An 8,256-nucleotide genomic window follows, 5' to 3' on the forward strand; every position below is an offset into this window, starting at 1 on the left:
ATATATAAGAGATATATAAGAGATATATAAGAGATATATAAGAGATAAGAGATATATAAGAGATATATAAGAGATATATAAGAGATCTATAAGAGATATAGGAGAGATATAGGAGATATATAAGAGATATATAAGAGATAAGAGATATATAAGAGATATATAAGAGATATATAAGAGATACATAAGAGATACATAAGAGATACATAAGAGATACATAAGAGATACATAAGAGATACATAAGAGATACATAAGAGATATATAAGAGATAAGAGATATATAAGAGATATAGAGATATATAAGAGATCTATAAGAGATCTATAAGAGATCTATAAGAGATCTATAAGAGATCTATAAGAGATATAGGAGATATATGAGATAAGAGATATATAAGAGATATATAAGAGATATATAAGAGATAAGAGATACATAAGAGATACATAAGAGATACATAAGAGATATATAAGAGATACATAAGAGATATATAAGAGATATATAAGAGATATATAAGAGATATAGGAGAGATATAGGAGAGATATAGGAGATATATAAGAGATATATAAGAGATACATAAGAGATACAAAAAAGATATATAAGAGATATATAAGAGATATATAAGAGATATAAAAAAGATACATAAGAGATATATAAGAGATATATAAGAGATAAATAAGAGATATATAAGAGATATATAAGAGATATAGGAGATATATAAGAGATACATAAGAGATATATAAGAGATATAAAAAAGATATATAAGAGATACATAAGAGATACATAAGAGATATAGAGATATATAAGAGATATATAAGAGATATATAAGAGATATATAAGAGATATAGGAGATATATAAGAGATATATAAGAGATATATAAGAGATACATAAGAGATATATAAGAGATACATAAGAGATACATAAGAGATACATAAGAGATATATAAGAGATATATAAGAGATATATAAGAGATAAGAGATAAGAGATATATAAGAGATATATAAGAGATAAGAGATAAGAGATAAGAGATATATAAGAGATATATAAGAGATATATAAGAGATACATAAGAGATACATAAGAGATACATAAGAGATACATAAGAGATACATAAGAGATATATAAGAGATACATAAGAGATACATAAGAGATACATAAGAGATATATAAGAGATAAGAGATATATAAGAGATATATAAGAGATATATAAGAGATACATAAGAGATATATAAGAGATACATAAGAGATACATAAGAGATACATAAGAGATACATAAGAGATATATAAGAGATATATAAGAGATATATAAGAGATATATAAGAGATATATAAGAGATATATAAGAGATACATAAGAGATATATAAGAGATAAGAGATATATAAGAGATACATAAGAGATACATAAGAGATATATAAGAGATATATAAGAGATATATAAGAGATATATAAGAGATATATAAGAGATAAGAGATATATAAGAGATATAAGAGATATATAAGAGATATATAAGAGATATATAAGAGATATATAAGAGATATATAAGAGATATATAAGAGATATATAAGAGATATATAAGAGATAAGAGATATATAAGAGATATATAAGAGATATATAAGAGATAAGAGATATATAAGAGATATATAAGAGATAAGAGATATATAAGAGATACATAAGAGATACATAAGAGATACATAAGAGATATATAAGAGATAAGAGATATATAAGAGATACATAAGAGATACATAAGAGATATATAAGAGATATATAAGAGATATATAAGAGATATATAAGAGATATAAGAGATATATAAGAGATATATAAGAGATATATAAGAGATATATAAGAGATATATAAGAGATATATAAGAGATATATAAGAGATAAGAGATATATAAGAGATATATAAGAGATATATAAGAGATATATAAGAGATATATAAGAGATACATAAGAGATATATAAGCCATAAGAGATATATAAGAGATATATAAGAGATATATAAGAGATATATAGGAGATAAGAGATATATAAGAGATATATAAGAGATATATAAGAGATATATAAGAGATATATAAGAGATATATAAGAGATATATAGGAGATAAGAGATATATAAGAGATATATAAGAGATATATAAGAGATATATAAGAGATATATAAGAGATATATAAGAGATACATTAGAAATATAGGAGATATATAAGAGATATAGGAGATATATAAGATATATATATAAGAGATATATATAAGAGATACATAAGAGATATATAGAGATATATAAGAGATATATAAGAGATATATAAGAGATATAGGAGATATATAAGAGATATACAAGAGATATACAAGAGATATATAAGAGATACATAAGAGATATATAGGAGATATATAAGAGATATATAGGAGATATATAGGAGATACATAAGAGATATATAAGAGATATATAAGAGATATATAAGAGATATATAAGAGATATATAAGAGATATATAAGAGATATATAAGAGATATATAAGAGATACATTAGAAATATAGGAGATATATAAGAGATATAGGAGATATATAAGATATATATAAGAGATATATATAAGAGATACATAAGAGATATATAGAGATATATAAGAGATATATAAGAGATATATAAGAGATATAGGAGATATATAAGAGATATACAAGAGATATATAAGAGATATATAAGAGATACATAAGAGATATATAGGAGATATATAAGAGATATATAGGAGATATATAGGAGATATATAAGATATATAAGAGATAGAGATATATAAGAGATATATAAGAGATATAGGAGATATATAAGCGATAAGAGATATATAAGCGATATATAAGAGATATATAAGAGATATAGAGATATATAAGAGATATATAAGAGATATATAAGAGATATATAAGAGATATATATCTCTTATATATCTCCTATATCTCTTATATATCTCTTATATATCTCTTATATATCTCTTATATATCGCTTATATATCTCTTATATATCTCTATATCTCTTATATATCTCTTATATATCTCTTATCTCTTATATATCTCTTATATATCTCTTATATATCTCCTATATCTCTTATATAAGAGATATATAAGAGATAAGAGATATATAAGAGATATAGGAGATATATAAGAGATATATAAGAAATATATAAGAGATAAGAGATATATAAGAGATATATAAGAGATATATAAGAGATATATAAGAGATATATAAGAGATATAGGAGATATATAAGAGATATATAAGAGATAAGAGATATATAAGAGATATATAAGAGATATATAAGAGATATATAAGAGATATATAAGAGATATATAAGAGATATATAAGAGATATATAAGAGATACATAAGAGATACATAAGAGATATATAAGAGATATATAAGAGATATATAAGAGATATATAAGAGATATATAAGAGATATAAAAAAGATACATAAGAGATATATAAGAGATATATAAGAGATAAATAAGAGATATATAAGAGATATATAAGAGATATAGGAGATATATAAGAGATATATAAGAGATACATAAGAGATATATAAGAGATACATAAGAGATACATAAGAGATATATAAGAGATATATAAGAGATATAGGAGATATATAAGAGATATATAAGAAATATATAAGAGATAAGAGATATATAAGAGATATATAAGAGATATATAAGAGATATATAAGAGATATATAAGAGATATATAAGAGATATAGGAGATATATAAGAGATATATAAGAGATACATAAGAGATATATAAGAGATACATAAGAGATATATAAGAGATATATAAGAGATATATAAGAGATATAGGAGATATATAAGAGATATATAAGAAATATATAAGAGATAAGAGATATATAAGAGATATATAAGAGATATATAAGATATATATAAGAGATATATAAGAGATATATAAGAGATATATAAGAGATATATAAGAGATATATAAGAGATACATAAGAGATACATAAGAGATACATAAGAGATATATAAGAGATATATAAGAGATATATAAGAGATATAGGAGATATATAAGAGATATATAAGAAATATATAAGAGATAAGAGATATATAAGAGATATATAAGAGATATATAAGAGATATATAAGATATATATAAGAGATATATAAGAGATATATAAGAGATACATAAGAGATACATAAGAGATACATAAGAGATACATAAGAGATACATAAGAGATATATAAGAGATATATAAGAGATACATAAGAGATATATAAGAGATATATAAGAGATATATAAGAGATATATAAGAGATATATAAGAGATAAGAGATACATAAGAGATATATAAGAGATATATAAGAGATATATAAGAGATATATAAGAGATACATAAGAGATACATAAGAGATACATAAGAGATATATAAGAGATACATAAGAGATATATAAGAGATATATAAGAGATATATAAGAGATATAAAAAAGATACATAAGAGATACATAAGAGATACATAAGAGATACATAAGAGATACATAAGAGATATATAAGAGATACATAAGAGATATATAAGAGATATAAAAAAGATACATAAGAGATACATAAGAGATACATAAGAGATATATAAGAGATACATAAGAGATACATAAGAGATACATAAGAGATACATAAGAGATATATAAGAGATATATAAGAGATACATAAGAGATATAGGAGATATATGAGAGATATATGAGAGATATAGGAGAGATATAGGAGAGATATAGGAGAGATATAGGAGATACATAAGAGATACATAAGAGATACATAAGAGATACATAAGAGATACATAAGAGATACATAAGAGATATATAAGAGATATATAAGAGATATATAAGAGATATATAAGAGATATATAAGAGATATATAAGAGATAAGAGATATATAAGAGATATATAAGAGATATATAAGAGATCTATAAGAGATATAGGAGAGATATAGGAGATATATAAGAGATATATAAGAGATAAGAGATATATAAGAGATATATAAGAGATATATAAGAGATACATAAGAGATACATAAGAGATACATAAGAGATACATAAGAGATACATAAGAGATACATAAGAGATACATAAGAGATATATAAGAGATAAGAGATATATAAGAGATATAGAGATATATAAGAGATCTATAAGAGATCTATAAGAGATCTATAAGAGATCTATAAGAGATCTATAAGAGATATAGGAGATATATGAGATAAGAGATATATAAGAGATATATAAGAGATATATAAGAGATAAGAGATACATAAGAGATACATAAGAGATACATAAGAGATATATAAGAGATACATAAGAGATATATAAGAGATATATAAGAGATATATAAGAGATATAGGAGAGATATAGGAGAGATATAGGAGATATATAAGAGATATATAAGAGATACATAAGAGATACAAAAAAGATATATAAGAGATATATAAGAGATATATAAGAGATATAAAAAAGATACATAAGAGATATATAAGAGATATATAAGAGATAAATAAGAGATATATAAGAGATATATAAGAGATATAGGAGATATATAAGAGATACATAAGAGATATATAAGAGATATAAAAAAGATATATAAGAGATACATAAGAGATACATAAGAGATATAGAGATATATAAGAGATATATAAGAGATATATAAGAGATATATAAGAGATATAGGAGATATATAAGAGATATATAAGAGATATATAAGAGATACATAAGAGATATATAAGAGATACATAAGAGATACATAAGAGATACATAAGAGATATATAAGAGATATATAAGAGATATATAAGAGATAAGAGATAAGAGATATATAAGAGATATATAAGAGATAAGAGATAAGAGATAAGAGATATATAAGAGATATATAAGAGATATATAAGAGATACATAAGAGATACATAAGAGATACATAAGAGATACATAAGAGATACATAAGAGATATATAAGAGATACATAAGAGATACATAAGAGATACATAAGAGATATATAAGAGATAAGAGATATATAAGAGATATATAAGAGATATATAAGAGATACATAAGAGATATATAAGAGATACATAAGAGATACATAAGAGATACATAAGAGATACATAAGAGATATATAAGAGATATATAAGAGATATATAAGAGATATATAAGAGATATATAAGAGATATATAAGAGATACATAAGAGATATATAAGAGATAAGAGATATATAAGAGATACATAAGAGATACATAAGAGATATATAAGAGATATATAAGAGATATATAAGAGATATATAAGAGATATATAAGAGATAAGAGATATATAAGAGATATAAGAGATATATAAGAGATATATAAGAGATATATAAGAGATATATAAGAGATATATAAGAGATATATAAGAGATATATAAGAGATATATAAGAGATAAGAGATATATAAGAGATATATAAGAGATATATAAGAGATAAGAGATATATAAGAGATATATAAGAGATAAGAGATATATAAGAGATACATAAGAGATACATAAGAGATACATAAGAGATATATAAGAGATAAGAGATATATAAGAGATACATAAGAGATACATAAGAGATATATAAGAGATATATAAGAGATATATAAGAGATATATAAGAGATATAAGAGATATATAAGAGATATATAAGAGATATATAAGAGATATATAAGAGATATATAAGAGATATATAAGAGATATATAAGAGATAAGAGATATATAAGAGATATATAAGAGATATATAAGAGATATATAAGAGATATATAAGAGATACATAAGAGATATATAAGCCATAAGAGATATATAAGAGATATATAAGAGATATATAAGAGATATATAGGAGATAAGAGATATATAAGAGATATATAAGAGATATATAAGAGATATATAAGAGATATATAAGAGATATATAAGAGATATATAGGAGATAAGAGATATATAAGAGATATATAAGAGATATATAAGAGATATATAAGAGATATATAAGAGATATATAAGAGATACATTAGAAATATAGGAGATATATAAGAGATATAGGAGATATATAAGATATATATATAAGAGATATATATAAGAGATACATAAGAGATATATAGAGATATATAAGAGATATATAAGAGATATATAAGAGATATAGGAGATATATAAGAGATTTACAAGAGATATACAAGAGATATATAAGAGATACATAAGAGATATATAGGAGATATATAAGAGATATATAGGAGATATATAGGAGATACATAAGAGATATATAAGAGATATATAAGAGATATATAAGAGATATATAAGAGATAAATAAGAGATATATAAGAGATAAATAAGAGATATATAAGAGATAAGAGATATATAAGAGATAAGAGATATATAAGAGATATATAAGAGATATATAAGAGATATATAAGAGATATATAAGAGATATATAAGAGATATATAAGAGATACATAAGAGATATATAAGAGATATATAGGAGATAAGAGATATATAAGAGATATATAAGAGATATATAAGAGATAAGAGATATATAAGAGATATATAAGAGATATATAAGAGATATATAAGAGATAAGAGATATATAAGAGATATATAAGAGATACATAAGAGATATATAAGCCATAAGAGATATATAAGAGATATATAAGAGATATATAAGAGATATATAAGAGATATATAGGAGATAAGAGATATATAAGAGATATATAAGAGATATATAAGAGATAAGAGATATATAAGAGATATATAAGAGATATATAAGAGATATATAAGAGATATAGAGATATATAAGATATATATAAGAGATATATATAAGAGATACATAAGAGATATATAGAGATATATAAGAGATATATAAGAGATATATAAGAGATATAGGAGATATATAAGAGATATACAAGATATATATAAGATATAAGAGATATATAAGAGATATATAAGAGATACATAAGAGATATATAAGAGATATATATAAGAGATACATAAGAGATATATAGGAGATATATAAGAGATATATAGGAGATATATAGGAGATATATAAGATATATAAGAGATAGAGATATATAAGAGATATATAAGCGATAAGAGATATATAAGCGATATATAAGAGATATATAAGAGATATAGAGATATATAAGAGATATATAAGAGATATATAAGAGATATATAAGAGATATATAAGAGATACATTAGAAATATAGGAGATATATAAGAGATATAGGAGATATATAAGATATATATAAGAGATATATATAAGAGATACATAAGAGATAT

This window comes from Crinia signifera, chromosome 12 (assembly GCF_055691185.1).
Source record: "Crinia signifera chromosome 12, ASM5569118v1, whole genome shotgun sequence".
Classification (NCBI taxonomy): Eukaryota; Metazoa; Chordata; class Amphibia; order Anura; family Myobatrachidae; genus Crinia; species Crinia signifera.